At 39.8% G+C, this 21,887-nt stretch overlaps 1 pseudogene across 1 annotated transcript; it reads left to right on the forward strand.

Annotated features, from left to right (window-relative positions):
* Nucleotides 1-10,578: 10,578 nt before the first annotated feature.
* LOC308102894 lies at nt 10,579-20,097 on the forward strand (annotated as a pseudogene). Its single transcript, XR_013935001.1, has 3 exons — nt 10,579-10,690; nt 12,480-14,109; nt 18,380-20,097. The product of XR_013935001.1 is annotated as an uncharacterized misc_RNA (transcript).
* The last annotated feature ends 1,790 nt before the right edge of the window (nt 20,098-21,887 follow it).

Consider the following 21,887-nt stretch of genomic DNA (forward strand, 5'->3'; position numbering starts at 1 on the left):
TATATATTTGACTTTGTTTTCTGCCTCTGAGCCAAATGAAGCGTACCTGTGAGGTGTGAGTGGGATTGAAATGTTGTGTAAGCAAACTAATCGATATTTAAAAGACAATGGTATCCTTTTTGTGGGGGAGAAGGTGTTAGAAGTGTGAAGTCCCTGAGGGGAGACAGTGGCCAATGAAATCGCAGGAAAAAAAGGTCCATTTGATCTCAAGTCCGCTTGTGTGTTATGTCGACTTAATGCCGTCACACAAGTGTTACACAGAAAATGCATTTTCAGGTCTGGATAACAATGTTATCCAATCAGGAGAGAGAACTCACAAAGGATACAGATTAAACTAGAAAAAGTGCTCCTCGGAGCACAGGTCTCCGCCAGGTCAGGTACGTTATTCTGGCCTCCTGGTGGCGCTATAATAGGCCAATGTGAAAAGGGTGCCAACCGTATCATTTATTCTTGCATTGACACTGCATTCATGATTTGAGGCATTTTGTTCCAAAAATGTGTTTTGCTAAATTAGACCTGCTGGTGGCGCTATAACAGGCCAATGTGAGAAGGGTGGCATTTCTTCCTCGGCTTAGTGGGAATGTGCGTGTGAAATTTCATGGAAATCGCAAGCTGTGTGTATACTTTGAGGCATTTTGTTCAAAACGGACCAATCCTGCAAACTTTGGAAGCCAACCTTAGGCAATGAGGATAGAATATGGGAAATTGGACAGATCCGTGTTGATCACATGACTATAGTGATACTGTGTACTGATTTGCATGACGTTTGGATAAAATTTGTAGGAGTAATATAAAAAAATGGGTTTTGCACAAATCGGCCTCCTGGTGGCGTTATAACAGGCCCATGTGAAAGATTTGGGGCAGAAGTTCTGAATTGGCATCCAGGGAGTGTGTGTGCACAGTTTCGGAGCGACCGGGCCAACGGTGCCGGAGATTAGCTGGTGACAGACGGACACACGGACACACACACGGACGGACGGACAGGGGGCAAAACATACAAGTGAAATTGGAAGTGATCAGACAAAGAAATTAGCGGACAAATTTGGAATGGAACACTATAACATATAAGCTGATAAATGGGTAATCTCTCCTGATTGGCTGAAATTGGCAACCCACCTGAAAATGTATTTTCTGTTTATTAAAGAGCTGGAGAGACAGGGAGACCCCTGTTACTGAACAACCACTCTATATAGCAATGATTACTATCAGAATATAGTGCTTTAACCGTTTAACAAAAAACGTTGTTTTAACCAAAAAATATCACTTACCCTAATTTAATTATCTATGTAACTACAGTCGTAGTAAGCTTGCACAAAATAATTTCACCCACTACTTTATACTTGCCATTTTAACAAATGAGACTTTTTGCCTGCATGTATGATCAAACAACATTTTGTAGACAGCCACTAAGAGAACTAACTTTGTCACCATATTAAAATAAAACAATAATTCATATAAGAGGTGATAATAAATAATAGTATAATGCCAATGTGAGAGGTTAAGTAACTATGTTGAACACTAACTCAATTACATTTTTGCAGCACTGGATTCTGTCCAGTTGGTTTAAGATTATGATTGTCACCATTAAGTTTGTAGTCAAAGCATGTGGCAACAGAAAACAGGTCATGGAGTACAGTCATGGAGGGTATACAATGGATCGCTGTACAATATGTTGACTCTAATTATGTCTAATTTGCTAAAAACAACAACAAAAATAATCTGCTTGATGTTGTCAATTATCTATGTAATGGAATGCTTATTTATTTTTTAAATCAATTGAAAATGTTAATATTTGTATAGAAGACACTGACTTAAGTTGATTTTTCATAAAGTCATATAAATTGACATTCATACATGATGAACAATTTATGAGAACATTTTGGTTACATTTCATTTATTGCTTTATTGTATTACAATCTAGGCAGCTTCTATGAATAGAACAAGATGATTGTACTTTGCATAGTGACAGCATAAACCAAAGGCCAAAACCCGGTGATGTATGTGGAATCAGTGTACAGAGGGTCCATAGACAAGGATAATGACCATAAAATGGTTTTGTTGCATAAAGTGGAATTTTCAACAAATTAGCAAGAACAGCTTTAATCTATCCAAATCATATTTCCGGACTTTACTTGGTATATATATGTTCAGAACCATCTAGCAAAATCAGACCGTGAAAATGATTATTTAAAGATATATACATAAGCAACCAAAAAACTGTTGGGCTTTTGTAGCTGGGCACTGATAAGGAGTAATTACATTGAACTTGTGATTGTTATCATCAAAAATCCTCTCTGAGGAGGACTGTTGAACTACAGTCTCTGTTCTTTGCGTACCCATGATCTTACTTACATTGGATCATGTGTCATTTGGGTTAAATAAATTATCCTAAGAAACTGCAGCAGGCCATATACTATATTATGTAACTGGGCTGTGTCTCAGATTTATGGTCGAGGCTTGTGAGATGTACTTTAGTGGTATTTTTTACCCTTATCGCCCATAGACAACTTAATTCAAACACGCACGCAGGCACGCACACACGCACGCACATTGCACTTATTGTAAGTCGCTTTGTCTGCTAAGTGACTGTAGGACTGTAGGTATAATGTATAGATGCTTTTTTTTGTTAGTTTTTTCCTATCACTATTGTTGTTTATCATGTTACTATGGGTTCAATGTTCGACTAGACGAACAAAAGTAAAGTTTACTCTTATGCACCTGTACACAAGATTTAACAAGTTAAGATCCTTGAACCTTGATCTGTGACCTCCCCCTCAGCAGCAGATCAGGTACGCGCTTCCGTGTTACATTCAGCTCTGGCTATCAAAAACACATTTAAAGATTGGTTCACAGTGTCGTGTAATTGAGGCATTAAACTGCGGGCTACCAGGCTGGTTGTAATAAAGAAGAGGAGAAGAGAAGACGTCAGGTTTCCAGGTTTTGATCATGATTCGGTTTATTCAGCAACAAACAAACAGCATAGCAGGAGAACCAGGAGCAGGAGCCCCTGGTCTCCACCAGCAGCCTCACGACGTGTGACAGTCCTTCCAAACACCCATCTTACACAGTTCTTATAGTAGACCATTTACCAAAGATGCTATTCTAAATAGTCATATAAGGTATGTACTAAAGATAAGAGCGACGCAAACATAGGTACACATACAAATAGCAATGACCATTCGGCTCAGCTGTTAGATTGACAGCTGTAGCTGTGTTAGAATTAGCACATTCACCAGGCATTCACCAGTCACAACACACTCATGATTACTCTTCTGACTTTAGCAAGGTTACATTTCACAGTTCCATCTAATTTAGATTAATATATGCAACTTAGGGTCCATAATATACGATAACAGGCAGCGGAATATCATTTTATCCCCCAGGAAGCGGAATATCATTTTATCCCCCAGTCTTTTACTACAGGCATGAGGGGACTGTAGGGACTTTGGATTAACTTTACATTTTTTATGTTACATGTTTTGAGTCCCAGAGCTACAGCGGTAAAGGAGGACACAGATGGGGCCACTAGGTGACAGATTTTTAAGTCTACAATATACAACTTTGGATACCATTACATGGCACAGGCAATATAATAGTGCCAGAATGTCTTTTGCTTTTGTGTAGTGGGCCAAAGGCATGACATCATATCAACAAACTCAACAGTGAGTTCTCAGAAGTAAAACTCACATGGATATTCTGCATAGAGGATTTTTTTTAAAGTTTGGCACATGATCAACCTGAATTATCGCTGCAGAGTTAGTTACAATATCAACATATAAACATGATTAAAACAATAGGCATGAAACACATTAGGCCTACTAACCCTGGCACCATTCCCTGGCACCATTCTCTTTGGGACCAAACATTCCCTCAGTCAAATGAAGGTAAAGACTTCAAGGTCAAAGTCGATGACACAATCATCACTAGCAAAGAAGAGATGACCTATTTGGGATGTATTCTTGACAAATACCTGACAGGTGAAAGAATGGCAACAAAGGTGGTCAAAAGAGTAAACCAGAGAACCAGATTTATGGGCAGAGTTTCCTCTTTTGTCAACCCTCAGGCCCTCAGGACCCTCTCAGGGGCCCTGATTCAGCCCCTTTTTGACTATGCTTGCTCCTCTTGGTACTCCAACACCTCAGTGTCACTGAAGACTAAGCTTCAAACCTCCCAAAACAAACTGATTCGACTACTTCTCGGACTGGGGCCCATGACCCACCTCTCTCCCACTCACTTTGCCAGCCTAGGCTGGCTCAGGGTGGAAGACAGGGTTAAACAACTAAAAATGGGACTGGTCTTCAAAATTGTAAATGCAGATTTGCCCGAAATGCCCCCTATACCCGCATATCTGTATAAATACCTCGAAAAAGTTAGTGACACCCACAGTCACGAAACTAGAGGGAGCGTAAACAACAATCTGGTACCACCCACCCATGAAACAAACACGGGCAAATTCTCCTTCTACAGCACAGCCACCAAGGTATGGAGTAGTCTAACCCCATCCCTCAAAAAATGCAGTTCGCTGGGCTCATTCAAAACAGCCCTAAAAACTAATCTTTCTGGAGGCCAAAAGAGGAGCTAGTACCAGTTTCCCTGTAGACAGACGACCCCCCCCTTCCTCTTTTTTGTATATATCTTTAATTTGTCATGCTTTTTTTTGTACATAGAGGTATTTTTTCTCTGTATTTTTATGTTGATTTTTGAACTGTTTGGTTGCTACTATATACTATGAAATTAATTCAAGGACCCCAACGGAAACAAGTCCGCAAGGACTTTTTTGGTCGGGCCTTTTAGACAAAAGTATTATAAATGTAACTGTGTTGTTTTACATTCTTTTGACTAATAAAAATGTCAATCAATCAATCAAACCAGCATTAAACAGGCATAAGTTGAAGACCCACAGCCAGTAACCACAAAGTAGCCTATATCGATTGGTAGACTGCAGGGCATTTAAATAATAACACTGATTGAAAACCAAGGTATATAAAAAGAAGATACGGTCATCTACGTCATTTTCGCTATCACGCAATTCCAGCCGGCAGATTCGTCGCACCATGGGAGCCAGACTGCAGCCTTGAGTTAGGTGGAATGCATTGAAGTTAATGAGAGCCCGGTGGACCAGCTCATGAACAAAATATATTTCTGAATGACTGAGACCTTTGTAAAGTAATTGCTTCTGGAAAATAAAAGAACACATATCACACATTGTTTTCTGCTATGTTGCTTTTCGATGTGTACACTGCATACGTTTATTGAGCTATCTAAAGAGCACAAAGTACGCGATACTGCAGAGCCAGAAACCAGTGTTGCCATGTCCACTTATTATAAGCGACTTTGGGCTTATTTTTCTGTGACTTTGCTTGTAAATATTGGTAGTTGCGGGTTGCGTTTTTTTTTCTTTTTTTTTTCTAAAGTGTAGTTGATTATTTGGGCTTCCTTTCACAATTAAAAAAATATTTTAACCAGTGGTTCTCAATTATTTTTATGTCATGGACATAAAAAATGATATGTATTTGTCCCTAACCCTCATCTGAAAATGTTTTGTGCCAGGGAGCCCCATACCAGATGTGTTGTTAGAGTGTTTCAAAAATCTTCAAATATTTCACTTTTTCTTTTTTTTAATGGCAGATCTACAAGCTCACAATGCGTCACGAGTAAGCTTGTAGATCGTCTATTACAATGTATACAGTATAAAGCTTTAACATGCTCATAATGGCCCTATAGTTGCTTCTTTTGGGCTTGTTTTCCTAGACCTGGTTGCTTATTTCTCTCACAAAAACACTGCCAGAAACGATACATGCCACTGTTTAGATGCCTCAATAAAATTTAGATGCTAAAGAAATACAAAAAAATAATATGGGAAAAACCCTGTGATATTCCTGAACCGATTATCTGACAAAGGACACAATCGTTCAGAAATAGTGTTTGTTCACAAGCTGGTCCAGCCGGCTGCCATAGACTTCAAAGTATTTCACCAAACTTCCCGTTCCAATGGCGTCTGCCCGGCCCATAGGCTGACTGTACCTTCTTCCATCATAGCCTTGGTTTTCAACAAGGAATTTATTTTAAAAGGAAGAGACGCAAGCATCTTCACAGAAACATATGCCCAAAGTCGCTTGTAATATTAAGTGGACATGGCAACACTGGTTTCTGTCTCTGCAGTATTGCGTACTTTGTGCTCTTTAGATAGCTCAATAAACGTACACAGTGTACACATTGAAAAGCAACATAGCAGAAAACAATGTGTGATATGTCTTCTTTTATTTTCCAGAAGCAATTACTTTACAAAGGTCTCAGTCATTCAGAAATATATTTTGTTCATGAGCTGGTCCACCGGGCTCTCATTAACTCCAATGCATTCCACCGAACTCAAGGCTGCAGTCTGGCTCCCATGGTGCGACGAATCTGCCGGCTGGAATTGCATGATAGCGAAAATGATGTAGATGACCATACCTTCTTTTCATATACCTTGTTGAAAACCAGGAGGTGGACAGTGCAGCCGTCCCTATGGTGGCCCCTGAGGCTCAGCTCTGACTGGCTACATATAGAAGCAACAATTCTTATGAAACCTTTTACACTACCCACGATCTTGTAGCAGCAACATATGTGATTGGTGGAGCTCGTTGTTATCACGGAAATGGTTACTGTTCCAAGAAGGAAACATTGGTTCATGGTTCATTGGACATAGGTTTCTGCTACCACTAGATCTTATAGCAGGGGTCAGCAACCTTTTTAGTCAGTGTGCCATCAACATTGAGTTTAAATATAACACCACATCAAAATATTTCCACCATATACATAACCTTTTTGTAATTTTTTTCTTTTTTTCTTTATTCCTTTTTATATTTTCTTTCACATAAGAACATTGCAATGATCATTAATCCCACCTATCTCCCAGACCCCCCCCCCTGCGGTGCGCGAGCGCCCTCTAGGGGGTGCGTGACCTGAAAAGGCTAATGGCGGTGGTATGGTGTTATTTCACTAATACATAAATATATAATAAATAATAAATATCAAATGGGGATTTTCACTGTGTAAATCATGAAATTCAAGAAATGTTATGATGATTTTATGTTATGATGATGTTATGTGATAATAATAATTATAAAACAAGAAAGAATGACATAGATGTCATGGTGGACGGCGCAGCCCCCCCCCCCCCCCCCCAAAAGAAAATAGCGTTTGGGGGTACAAAATCATGGGATGAAAAAAAAAAAAAAAAGGAGGTTCGCGGTTCCCCCCCCCCCCCCTTAGGGGTCCCTGGAGACCCTTGGGGGTCCCTGGGGGTGACCTACAGACACGGCGAAGGAAAACTGTAAAGCCACAGCCACGCATGCAAGATGTTGCACATGAACTCTGCAGCCGCACTGAGCAGAGATGCTCATAGGCCTGCGTCGTGCGTCGCTGACACACAATATTGTGAAAGGACGCATTCATGACACCGTAGTGGCGTCCATGGGACGCACTAGAGTTGTCACCAACAACAGAGAAAAATATAAAAATAATTCGCGATAAAATTATTAGTGCACGATAAGTATCGGCCCGATAATTATCGGTTCGATATAAGGAATTATGACGTCATCCCGATAAAACCGATAAAATTAATAATAGCTCCGATAATATATAATATTTGTCAACTGTGATCTGCATGGACTCTCGGTTAGACACCGTTGTACTGGAGAAGTATAACTCTCGGTTAGACACCGTTGTACTGGAGAAGTATAACTCTCGGTTAGACACCGTTGTACTGGAGAAGTATAACTCTCGGTTAGACACCGTTGTACTGGAGAAGTATAACTCGGTTAGACACCGTTGTACTGGAGAAGTATAACTCGGTTAGACACCGTTGTAACTAGTTACCATTACTAGTTACTTCATTTAAAAGTAACTCAGTTACTTTACTAGTTACTTACACCAAAAAGTAATGCGTTACTGTGAAAAGTAACTTTTAAGTTACTTTATAAAAAAAAAGGGCTCCCATTATTGCCCTTCATTTCAGTACTGTTATTGCATTGGAGAATAATACAATCTGTTGATCAACTTGACATGCATTTGCATCACTGAACTCTGCTAAGCAATGTGGTCTATACCAGGGGTCGCGCTATAGGATTGTAACCTGCTGGTCCCAATGTCCGGAATGAATCAAATTTATCAGACATCTGATAAAAAATACCGGTCATAATGATGTTTAAGCATTAATTACAATTAAGCAGGTGCGTAAATACAGCCTAACACTTAGGCCTACAGCATTATATTTTGGATTGAGCTATTTGAACATGAACCATGATGAACGAGTAATATACACATTTTATATACAGTAGCAGGGTCATCTTGCACAAATACATTAATTACCTACACTACCATTTGCGCCTGGCAATCTCTGCTTCTCACCCATTGACTTGCATGTTAAATGATGGCGTTTCCCCTTAAAAATAATCGATCATTTCAGGAGCAAGAGCTTAAAAATCTCTTCTAAATGTAGTCAACAAGGCCTGCAGTAGGCTATGCACTGGACAAATATGCATGACATTATTTCAATAAACTAAAAACATGGGAAATGTTAGAGGGAGTAATAGCCATGGATACACGACGGTCGACTGTCACGACCGTCATGGATGAACTTCAACCTGGTGTATGCACTTTCTCCATTTATGGCCCGTACATCTACATAAACGTTCATATTTCAAATATAAAGTGCTTATCCCATGGCGACGGAGGTTACATGTATATACGGGCTCTCAAAAGTACCTGTATCATCCGTATTGTTCAATAAAAAGCATTTTAATCTGATCGGTGGCCATTTTCTCCATTGCTTTCAACTGAGTGACCCTATCGGTTGGTAGGTGTATTGCACTGCAATACATTATGAAAAAATTACCACTGATCGGATTAAAATGCTTTTCATTGAACAATACAGAATATACGGGTACTTTTGAGAGTCCCGTGCATAATTGTAACATCCGTGGCCATGGGGTAAGCACTTTATATTTGAAATCTGAACGTTTATAGAGATGTAGGACCGTAAATGGAGAAAGTGCAAACACCAGGTTGAAGGTGATCCTTGACTGTAACAGGAGTTTTCATGTACCGCAGGGACTGCAGGAATACAAGAAGACTCACTCCAAAACCAACTCACCCCAACTCAAAAAGAAAAACTCACCCCGGAGCTAGGAACACTCACCCCGGGGGGTGGGTAAACTCACCCCAGGACCTGAGAAAACTCACTCCGGAACACTCACCCCGGGGGTAGGAAAACTCACCCCGGGGGTAGGAAAACTCACCCCGGGGGAGACGCACTGTGATTGGCCAGTAGTCACTTTGAGTGGCAGTTGGGGCAAACGCAGTCAGTGGGGCAAACGCAGTGAGTGGGGCAAACGCAGTCCCCACCAAAAATATTTACTATTCTGTCCCTATCGGTACATACTGTAACTCGGACGGCGCTGATTCGACTAGCAGACCATCGGCTGGTCGTTGCGGGCACTCACGCCTGGAGGCGCTCAGGCGCAACTCCTCAGCCTCAAGGTCTGCTGAGTCGGCGCGCCTCCGTCATGGTCCAAAACTATACTTTATCGGCGAAAAAAAGAAGTCCGCGGATGACTGAAAAAGTTTTACCCCAAGCATTCTGTGAAAATGGAAAGCTCACAAAGTTAAAAAACATTGGGGTGAGTTTTCCGGAGTGAGTTTTCTCAGGTCCTGGGGTGAGTTTTCCTACCCCCGAAAATCTTGGGGGTGAGTTTTCCTACCCTGTGGGGTGAGTTTTCCTACCCTGTGGGGTGAGTTTTCCGGAGTGAGTTTTCCTAGCAATGGGGTGAGTTGGATACCCCTTGGAATAGTATGGTGTAACTACAGTCATCTCAGCAGTCATCAACCTCCATAGATTTAAGGATCACTAATGCCACGGTTTGCCAAATCGTGTCCGGGGACCACCAGGGGTCCAAATGGACCTGTGAGGGCCTGTAACTCTGAGAGTGTACAAATTGAACCAAGTGGAGTATGGACCCTTTTACGGGTCCATTTGGTTCCGTCTGTACACTCTCAGAGTTAAATTAACACTGAGGATTTTACAGTGTAGATTGGGGGTCTCAGAGATTAAATATAATATCAAATGCCAGTCTGTGTTCTAATGCATCTCAAACTGGGGGTTGTTGAAATAAAAAAGGGTCTAGAATCAGTGCTGTAAGTGCAGTCATCTATCTAGTGGTGGAAATTAATGCTCTCCTATCTTTCATTTTTTTGCAGTTCAAATCTATGATCACTAATAATAATTGTTCGTCAACATTTACAGTATCTGCTTAGTTATATGGTGATTTTAAAGGAGTAGTTCACCCAAAAACTTACTTATATCATTTAAGATTTTTTTTGTTGCATTCCTGAGCTAATATTCTGATGACATAACATACATTATGCACTATAAGTTTACACTTTGGATGAATGAATGACAGTCTGCTAACAGTCATTTTTATCTTGCACTCAAAACATGAGCAGCAGCCTGTAAATTATTAGCCTTTTATATCATGGTCTTAGATTAGGACACTAGGACCTAGGAGCAACTGTAGAACTACTGTCAGTAGTCCGTGTGCAGCAAAGCAGACAGAAAGAGTCAAGACAGACAGACAGACAGACAGACTCAGAGACAGACAGTGTTGGAGGGGCTACAGCAGATAAAGTTAACATCGTCAACAGTCTATCGGTAGGTTCAATGTTTTCTACTGCTGTGTGGATTGGATGATGTGTCTTTATCAACTACGTTTCAGATCAAAGCATTTGTTTATAAACGAAAACGAAACTTACTTAGAGTTTATGTTACAAACACAAAGCGATCGATCATTTCACCCTTTATGCCACTTGTTTTGATATCAATAGATTCTGTTGGTGGCCAGTCACATGAAGGATAATTATGCTGAATGAATCCAACAGGATAAAGTTAATATTTGGTCTTTAAGTTTTGACAGAGTTAATGCAGTGCAGCAGATGTCACTAAATCAGAGGGTAACAGTAGCTGTAGAATACAACTCTCGTAGACGTATTTATGATTCTGACGTTTTCAATCTACTAGAGTTGTTGTCACTGGCACTTTCAGCTCCTAGCCTGTCTGGGGCTCCAAACATGTACAAATGCAAAAATAAAGGTGCTTACTCCCAAGCCCCAAATGTAAACTAACTGTCCGGAGTTCTAGTACAATGTAATAATCCATATCTTTCAATAAAGAAGTGTTTTAATCTCGTCTGTGGCCGATTCTGTCGGAAGTTCCCAATGGGCGGTAGTGACGCGCCGCATCTGGTGAAACCCGGAATTACACTCAATGTAAACATGAAGTAAACGAGGGTGAAAAAATGGCGTTCGGCCACAGACGGGATTAAAACACTTCTTTATTGAAAGATATGGATTATTACATTGCACTAGAACTCCGGACAGTTAGTTAACATTTGGGGCTTGTGGGTAAGCACCTTATTTTTGCATTTGTACATGTTTGGAGCCCCGGACATGCTAGGAGCTGAAAGTCCCAGTGACAATGGGGAGGAGTGTCTACAACTCTCGTAGATTGAAAACGTCAGAATCATAAATACGTCTACGAGAGTTGTATTCTACAGCTAGGGTAACAGGAAAGGCATCGCCCAATCCACATTAGAATGAAATGCTTGTAGAACAAATTAATGTTTAATCCAATCGATAACTGCAGAGTGGCGAAACAGAATTAAGCATTGTAATAAGGGTTAGGCTACTATTGCTCTTCATGAATTGGCAATAATATTAAATAAAGACGGAACGCGCTGGTCTGGCAACCTGAAAGCAAACTCTTCCCTTTTGATGCCTTGTAAATGAACCTATATTTTGATTGGTTGTCTTGTCAGTGTTAACTGTTCACTAGCCAGGCTTTTTCCCGGCTCAAAACCAAACCATTCACCACTATTATCTTTGAATACAGGAAAGGTGGGCACTAGGGACATCTGGGCAGTGGGCACCATCTTTTCGGAAAGACTGGGCACTAGGGAAGAGTGGGTACCAGGAAACTGGGCACCCGGAAGAGTGGGCACCTTGGGGGGAGAAGAGTGGGCACCAGAAAGACTGGACAGTAGGGAAGAGTGGGCACAAGGAAACTGGGCACCCGGAAGAGTGGGCACCTTGGGGGGAGAAGAGTGGGCACCAGAAAGACTGGACACTAGGAAATGTGGGCACTTTGGGGGGTGAAGACTGGGCACCAGGAAGAGTGGGCTACTTAGGTGCACTGGTGCACTGCCTGTGATTGCATTCAACATTTACTGTTGTATAGCTGTGGTGTGAACTCTGCAATCCACTTGAGTTACCTATAACTTTTAAAACAACATATTTATAGTTAGAGTCAAGTTGTTTTTGGTGTGTCTGCATTAGCTGTGTAAATACTATGTACTGTATATGCAATATGTCATAATGTAAGGTTGTTGTAGGTTTAATGTAATCATTCAAGAACAACAATTGATACTTTATACTTTATTGTGCAGAAATGGCGTCCGCCAGCAGTCTCCATTCTGAAGAGCAGTTCCTGTGTTCTATCTGTATGGATGTGTTCACTGATCCAATCACCACACCATGTGGACACAACTACTGCAACACCTGTATCACCCAATACTGGGACACTAATGATGTGTGTCAGTGTCCACTATGTCAAGAAACTTTCCATAAGAGACCACAATTCTCTGTTAATAAAGTTCTCTCAGAGATGGCTGATCAGTTCAGGAAGTCAAAGCAGCTGAAACAAACTTCCAGCACAAACCAAGACCCCTCTAAACCACATGAAGTCTGCTGTGACGTCTGTACTGAGACCAAGCTCAAAGCCCTGAAGTCCTGCCTGGTGTGTATGACCTCCTACTGTGAGACTCACCTGGAACTTCATCAGAAAATCACAGTCTTAAAACCTCACAAACTAATGAACCCTGTGAAGAACCTGGACGATTATATGTGTAAGAAACATGACAAACCTCTGGAGCTGTTCTGTAACTCTGACCACATGTGTGTTTGTCAGTTCTGCACTGAATTAGACCACAAGTTACATAAAGTTGTATCACTGAAAGAGGGATATGAAGGAAAGAAGGCTGAGCTGGGAAAGACAGAGGCTGAAGTTCAGCAGATGATCCAGGAGAAACAAGTGAAGATTCAGGAGGTCAAACACTCAGTAGATCTCAGCAAGAAAGATGCAGACAGAGAGATAGCAGACAGTGTGCAGGTCTTCACTGCTATGATCAGCTGTATTAAGAGAAGCCAAGCTGAGCTCATTGATGTGATTGAAGAGAAGCAGAAAACAACAGAGAAACAGGCCGAAGGCTTCATTAAAGAGCTGCAACAGGAAATCACTGAGTTAAAGAAGAGAAGCTCTGAGCTGAAGCAGCTCTCACACACTGAAGACCAACTCCACCTCCTCCAGAACTTCACCTCCATCAACACCCCTCCACCCACCAAGGACTGGACAAAGGTCAAAGTACATCAGCCTTCATATGTGGAGACGGTGAGGACAGCTGTGGCTCAGCTGGAGAAGACACTCAGTCAGGAGATGGAGAAGCTGAGTGATGAGCTGGGGAGGATCCAGTCATATGCAGTGGATGTAACTCTGGACCCTGATACAGCACACTGCCAACTCATCCTGTCTGAGGATGGAAAACAAGTGCATGATGGAAACATAAAGAAAAATCTCCCAGACAACACAATGAGATTGACCCTTTGGCTTTCAGTCTTAGGAAAACAAAGCTTCTCCTCAGGAAGGTTTTACTATGAGGTTCAGGTTAAAGATAAGACTGAGTGGCATTTAGGAGTGGCCAGAGAGTCCATCGACAGGAAGGGAAGCATCAAATGGAACCCCGACAATGGTTACTGGATTATACGTATGCTAAAAGGAAATGAGTACCATGCTCATTCTGACCCTGATGTCTCCATCCCTGTAAGAAAGAAGGTCCAGAAAGTTGGAGTGTTTGTGGATTATGAGGAGGGTCTGGTCTCCTTTTATGATGTGGAGGCCAGAGTTCATCTCTACTCTTTCACTGGATGCGCTTTCACTGAGAAAATATTTCCATTCTTTAATGCAGAGAAACACGATAATGGTAAAAACTCTGCTCCTCTGATCATCTCTCCTGTCAATCACATAGATTAGACTAATTTAATCCTCATCTTCACATGGAAATGTAAATTTTAACCACATGAAACCTAGCGCCCCAATTCTGGGGGTGAACATTCAGCGGAAAATTGCCGATCTACAAGCTCACAATATGACACATTGTGAGCTATTTTTGGCAAAATAATTAATTACTAGCAGAACAAATACGAGCCCTGGCGTACCCCGGTCAAATAAATATATCTAGTTTAAGTTGTTAAGACAACAAGTGTGTATATCAAAGGGTTAATTTAACCGTCATCAAATCACGCCATTTAAATGTTCATAACAGATGTATTCTATTGAAACACTAGAATACATCTTCACACAACACAACACAATGTGTGAAGTGAAGTACAACCAGAGATGGTAAATTAAGTTTTCCATTGAAGCATTTATTTATTAACCACTAAAGCCCTACTTTATACTTCAGTTATTTGCAAATAGCATATCTACATAGCACAGCTCACATCGCGACATGCTGTGAGCTTGTAGATCTGCTATTTTTGAAACATGGAGAAAATGTCAAACGATTTTGAAAAAAGATTTGAATATCTTCGAGAAACGTTTTTCTTTGCCTATAATGACATGCCCAAAATAAGAACACCAGTTAAAGTGGTTAAAATGTTTCTCGTATGTGATAATGTTGATATCTAGTCTACATTTATTTCTTAATAACTTGATTGTATTTGATTATGTCATTCAAGTTTAAGTCAAACTCAACATTTTTGTTCCTTAATGAGCAGGAATGATAACAGTCTAACAGTATAACAATATTTTGTACTTTAATGTTATTACTATAGAAGAGTTAATTGAAAATAGGAATGCAATGATTCTGATGTTAATGCAAATGCAAAAATAAACTTAAAGTTAATAAAGAATGATAATAATTGTTTTTTTTTTATTCCTAGAGCATAGTAAGTAAATGTATAACTTTTATCAAAAATATATGGTCTATACGTTCTCAGTGGTCATCAAACTGGTTCAGGGTTAAAAAGGTGAGCAGGTAAAAGACAGACACACTGTCTTTTACATTAGTGGTGGTTAAGTAAAAGTAACCACAATGTAGAAACACTGTTACAAGTAAAGGTCCTGTATTCAACATTTTGCATAAAAGTACAAAAGTATACTATAAATAAGTCCTGTGAAGAGCTCTAAAGTATCATGTAAACTGACATAAATGAGAGAGCCATGTTATAAACAGATCCTAGATTAGCAACATATATGACATCAAATGCCAGTCTGTGTTCTAATGCATCTCAAACTGGGGGGGGTTGTTGAAATAAAAAAGGGTCTAGCATCAGTGCTGTAAGTACAGTCATCTATCTAGTGGTGGAAATTAATGCTCTCCTATCTTTCTTTTTTTCCCCTGTTCAAATCGACTATGATCACTTATAATAATTGTTCGTCAACATACAGTAATTGCTTTGCTTTGAGTTATATGGTCATTTTAAAGGAGTAGTTCACCCAAAAAAAATACTTATATCAATTACACACCCCATGAAGCCTCAAATTCATGGAGATTTTTTTTTGTTTTTGTTGCATTCCTGAGCCAATATTTTGATGACCATGGAGTCTCTGGTATGAGACTTGCCGAGTCTGCTACAAGACATTAGCATCTTTCTGCCGTTCATCAAAGTACTGGCTTATAGTCAGGGAATATTATCAGAATAATGTCAAATCTTTGAAAAAAATCCTTACCAAGAAATTTCTTCACCAATGTGTTTGTAAAGGTGACTAGTAACACATCTCATAAAGACTGAAATGCAGTTTCCATAGGGGAATTTTTGACAGCTGCTGAAAGTTGGGGTACCCACCATAACCTAATGCGGGGGGGAAAAAAAATCAAAATTTAATTCTGTTGTAAGTTGCATGTGAGGGGTCAAACTAGGGTGTTTTTATGATTCTGAATCCATTGCAAGCATTTTTTTGGAACCAAAACAACTCCTTGGGCTAAAAACGGCCCAATCTCAATGGGCTTTTTACACAAAAAATTACCTGGAAAGGGTTGGCTATGGCCATTTTTAGCCCAAAGAGTGGTTTTGGTGCAAAACAAATGCTTGCAATGGATTCAGAATCATAAAAACACCCTAGTTTGACCCCTCACAAGATACTTAAAACAGAATTAAATTTAGATTTTTTCCCCCCTGCATAAGGTTATGGTGGGTACCCCAACTTTCAGCAGCTGTCAAAAATTCCCCTAGGGAAACTGCATTTCAGTCTTTATGAGATGTGTTACTAGACACCTTTACAAACACATTGGTGAAGAAATTTCTTGGTAAGGAATTTATTCCAAGATTTCTTTAATATCCCCTGACTATTAGGAATGAGACAAAAACAAAAAAAATCTCCATGAATTCAAGGCTGTGTAATTGATAGAAAATAAGTCGTTTATTGGGTGAACTACTCCTTTAACTTGCTTGTTTTATTGTGATGCTCATTTATGCTTGTTTTATTTCATGTCAATTCTTCCGTCGTTGTGATGGCTATTTTTGTACAAAGCGTTGCTGAAAATGAGGGTATCTTCTGTGATATGTGAGGAGAAATGAAGGTTTGAAATTAAATGAAATGTCACCAGTCATCCAGTTCCATCACGTCTCTGTTGGACATGATCTTCTTGGAGGTGAACAGCAGCAGCTGTAGAGGACTGACCAACGTCATTCCTTTAGCTGAGATGAGCCTGGTTCTGATCTGAGGTCAGATTTAAACATCAACACAACCAGAGTTATTCCTTTAGCTGAGATGAATTAGTTCTGATCTTGAGTCATATAACAGACACTCAAACAAACATGAGCTGTTTGTCAACTGTCTGTACACTAGTATGGAAGTATTATCCATCCATCCATCCATCCATCCACCCATTCAGTCTTGTTGTTCACACAATTTTCAAATCCTTCCTCCCATCAGCTGCTCTGAAGTGAACATTGACCTCCAAGTTTTTTCTTGAAAATGTTTTTTTGTACATTACTGTTGAAATGATTGTGTTGCCCTCTCTACTATTATATCATTACATTTGTAGTCATGGATAACATTTTGTACCATGTTCTGATAATAGCACCACAGTTACAGACATAGACTATAGGTGTAATTTAATCACAGTAATCATAACCAAATGATATAAATCATAAGATTAGCCTGGTATGGCCAGATTGTATGATGATGTACATACATTATGACACTGTGTTTGGTCTGTGAAGCTACAGTCTATGCCTTCATGCCTAAACTCTGTAGTTTGATAGTGTTGCGTTTCAAAAAGGAACTTATCTACAAGCAATTATTTTAATATAAAATGTATACTACTTTGTACTTAGTAATTTGTATACTTTTATAGGCCTACTTAAGTACTCCAAAAGCAAGTACTCCAGTACTTTAACTTGAGTACAAATGTTACTGAGCAACGTTTACTTGTAGTTGAGTAATATTTGACGAGGAGTATCTATACTTTGACTCGAGTACTGGAGTGCTGGAGTTGAGTACTTTGTCCACCACTGTCACATACAGTACAGTAGCAGAATAAAACATTATTCTGCACCTTTGAACCTGCTCACGGCATGGAGTCCAGAGAAACATTAACTTTTACAAGGAGTGAAGCAATGCTGACTGACATCTCAATTATGTTTCACACACACAAGTAAAACACTCCCATAGCAGTGTGACAGCTGAGATCATAGTGTGTATAAAAACCTCACATCAACAGGATTTTATCATTAACACAGAAGACTTTAAAGACATAGACAGGTGAGTACGGTGTATATATGATTTAATAAACAACGCATGAACGACTGAAATTACACTGTTCTTTGAAGTGTTTCAAATGAATTAATGTTAGAGTCTAAAGGGCTGGATGCACCATAAATGATAATTAGTATAATGATAATGACGTGAGCACACACACTGATAAACTATAATGAACTTGATGCCTTGTAATTTAAAATGGATTTTGATTGGCTGTCAGTGTAGAATAAGAGGATTCTAACAATGTCGTTCACCACTGTTGTCGTTATAGTTGTGGTGAGAAGCTATCAACTTGAGTTAGAACGACTTTTTAAACATATCTACAGTTATAGTTGTTCGTGGTGTCTGAATTAGGTTTGTCAATACCATATGTACTGTAGCCTAAATCATTGCTGTGGGGCAGAAAGCAACTAGCTCCATTTTTTAACTTTTTTATTATCAGAGCTATTGAACACCCTTTACATCCGTGTGTAGGTTTTAGAAATGTTGAACCAATGAATGACATAGCTGGTTTCTGCCCGACAGCAGAGATTCCCAGTGTGTAGAAATGGAGTCCGCCAGCATTCTCCTGTCTGAAGAGGAGTTGATGTGTTCCATCTGTCTGGATGTGTTCACTGATCCAATCACCACTCCATGTGGACACAACTACTGCAACACCTGTATCACTCAATACTGGGACACTAATGATGTGTGTAAGTGTCCAATATGTAACACAACCTTCTATAGGAGACCAGAATTCTCTGTTAACAAAGTTCTCTCAGAGATGGCTGATCAGTTCAGGAAGTCAAAGCAGCTGAAACAAACTTCCAGCACAAACCAAGAACCTGCTAAACCACATGAAGTCTCCTGTGACGTCTGTACTGAGACCAAACTCAAAGCCCTGAAGACCTGCCTGGTGTGTCTGATCTCCTACTGTGAGACTCACCTGGAGCCTCATCAGAGACTCACAGCGTTAAAACGGCACAAACTCATCGACCCTGTAAAGAACCTGGAAGATTATATGTGTAAGAAACATGACAAACCTCTGGAGCTGTTCTGTAAGACTGACCACATGTGTGTTTGTCAGTTCTGCACTGTGTTAGACCACAAGTCACATCAGGTTGTATCTCTGAAAGAAGAATGTGATGGAAAGAAGGCTGAGCTGGGAAAGACAGAGGCTGAAGTTCAGCAGATGATCCAGGAGAGACAGGAGAAGATTAAGAAGGTCAAACACTCAGTAAAGCTCAGCAAGAAAGATGCAGACAGAGAGATAGCAGACAGTGTGCATGTCTTCACTGCTATAATCAGCTGTATTGAGAGAAGCCAGGCTGAGCTCATTGATGTGATTGAAGAGAAACAGAAAACAACAGAGAAACAGGCTGAAGGCTTCATTAAAGAGCTGGAACAGGAAATCACTGAGTTAAAGAAGAGAAGCTCTGAGCTGAAGCAGCTCTCACACACTGAAGACCACCTCCACCTCCTCCAGAACTTCACCTCCATCAACACCCCTTCACCCACCAAGGACTGGACAAAGGTCAAAGTCCATCAGTCTTCATATGTGGGCACTGTGAGGACAGCTGTGGCTCAGCTGGAGAAAACACTCAGTCAGGAGATGGAGAAGCTGAGTGATGAGCTGAGGAGGATCCAACAATATGCAGTGGATGTAACTCTGGACCCTGATACAGCACATCCCTACCTCATCCTGTCTGAGGATGGAAAACAAGTGAAATATGGAAACATAAAGAAAGATCTCCCAGACTACAAAGTGAGATTCACCAGTTGGCTTTCAGTCTTAGGAAAACAAAGCTTCTCGTCAGGAAAGTTTTACTATGAGGTTCAGGTTAAAGATAAGACTGACTGGTATTTCGGAGTGGCCAGAGAGTCCATCGACAGGAAGAGAGAAATCACACCGAAAGGTTACTGGACTCTAAGGTTGATGAATGGAAATTAGTTCCATGCTCTTAGTTACCCTAATGTCTCCATCCCTGTAAGAGAGAAGATCCAGAAAGTATGAGTGTTTGTGAATTATGAGGAGGGTCTGGTCTCCTTTTATGATGTGGAGACCAGAGTTCATCTCTACTCTTTCACTGGATGCACCTTCACTGACAAACTCTATCCATTCTTTAATACATGCAACAACCCTGCTCCTCTGATCATCTCTCCTGTCAATCACACAGATTAGACTAATTTAATCCTCGGTTTTCATTTAAGACCAGTGTTTATATAAAAGGGTTAATTTAAATGTCATTTCAAATCAAGACATTAAAGGGATTGTTGGCAACATTAAGTCTAAATTTGAAAAATATCTCTATATATATATTTTGCATTTTTTCCCCTCTATCAGCCACTATATAATGATGCTGGGGTGTTTTCCTGCATTGAAACACAGTCCTCTTTCTGAAATCCGTATTTCCCTACTGTTTATGATTGTGGCGGGCCGTAAATTAACGCACGCATGTGCGCATCCGTGTCCGTGTGAACTTTTTCCTTTCGGTTTTAAAATGCTCTCAAACTTCGTTTTTGAGGCACATAATTTACTTTTCAGAAAGCGTTTGGATAGAATTTAGTTGTTTAACTTCATATATGTGGTCAATTTGTCATGAAAGAGCCTATTTAAAAATAAAAATGCATAGAACCGGCAGGGGCGGGCAGTTCCGCGAATTGTATCCGAATAAAGTAACCTATATTCGGCATGGCCCGTTTAGAAGTCCCCTTAACTCTATGGAGGTCCTCCGTGCGTCACCCCCTGGTGGTCGGGGAAACGAACTGCTGGAGTTTTTTTCTTTGTTTATCTCTGAATCGCCTACAATCCCTTTAAACGATTGTTTCTAACCAAGGTATTCTAATGAAACCGCAATGAGGACCACAATGGAAATAAGCCCCTCAGTGATGCTGTTGACTGTATCATTAAGGTTAAAAGCATCACTGAGGGTAAAAAGAGCAAATTAGCACTTCCTGACATACTATGTCAGGAAGTGCTATTGTTCTCTTTTGATGTAATGTCACCAAAACCAATCAATCAAACAAACAAACACAAGTATGAACCACTTACACCCTACTTAATACTTAAGATATTTGCAAATAGCAGATCTACAAGCGCACACCACTATAAAAATGTTTTTTGGGAAAAAAGTTTAACATTTCTGCATTTAATGACATGCCCAAAATATAAACGCCAGAGTTAAAGTGGCTAAAATCTATTTTCTGTATCTGAGAGTGTTGAAATCTAGTCAACATTTATTTCTTGTTACAATTTTATATCATTCAAGTTTAAATTAAACTTGAATGACAAGTTAAACACCATTATTCCTGCCGGGAACAGGGTCTTGTACTTAAATGTAATTACAATAGAAGAGTTAATTGTAAATAGGAATGCAATGATACTGATGTTAATGATTGGTTCTTTTATGTAGCTGCCTGTTACCAATTATACAAGATGAAAATGTGATTCTTTAATAGAAATCACTGTGAACGGCTTAAATTTGACACTTTGTAATGCAAAATAAATAAACTTTAAATGATGACACTCATTGGTTTCATTTATTTTTGTGTGTAGTACGTACATGTATAACTTGTATCATTTATTTTTTTCCATTTTTTCAAGACATGTGACTTACTCAGTGGTAAATATGTGTTCAACAATATTCAGTCATCAAACTGGTTCAGGGTTAAAAGGTGAGCAGGGACAAGACAGACACACAAGTGGTGGAGGAAGAAGTATTGATTACTGTATATACTTAAAGGAGAATTTTGGACTAAAGTTTTCTTACCTTTTCTATGACGTTATGATATCTTAGGATGAATGGTACAGTAGAAAAATTTCATAACTCCACCCCTGAGCCGCCACAGCTTAAAAGGTGCCCGGATAGGCCTTAGGTTAGATCACATATTTTAATATCTTTTTTTTTTGTGAGATCTGACGTTCATAGTGACAGAACACTATGCAACCAAAAAAAAAAACCAGAAGTCTCGCTAGACGAGATTGAAATCTCGAGATTTCAATCTCGTCTAGCTAGACTTCTGTTTTTTTTTTTTTTTTGGGACAGTGTTCTGT

This window comes from Gymnoscopelus braueri, assembly GCF_963280865.1.
Source record: "Gymnoscopelus braueri genome assembly, chromosome: 16".
Classification (NCBI taxonomy): Eukaryota; Metazoa; Chordata; class Actinopteri; order Myctophiformes; family Myctophidae; genus Gymnoscopelus; species Gymnoscopelus braueri.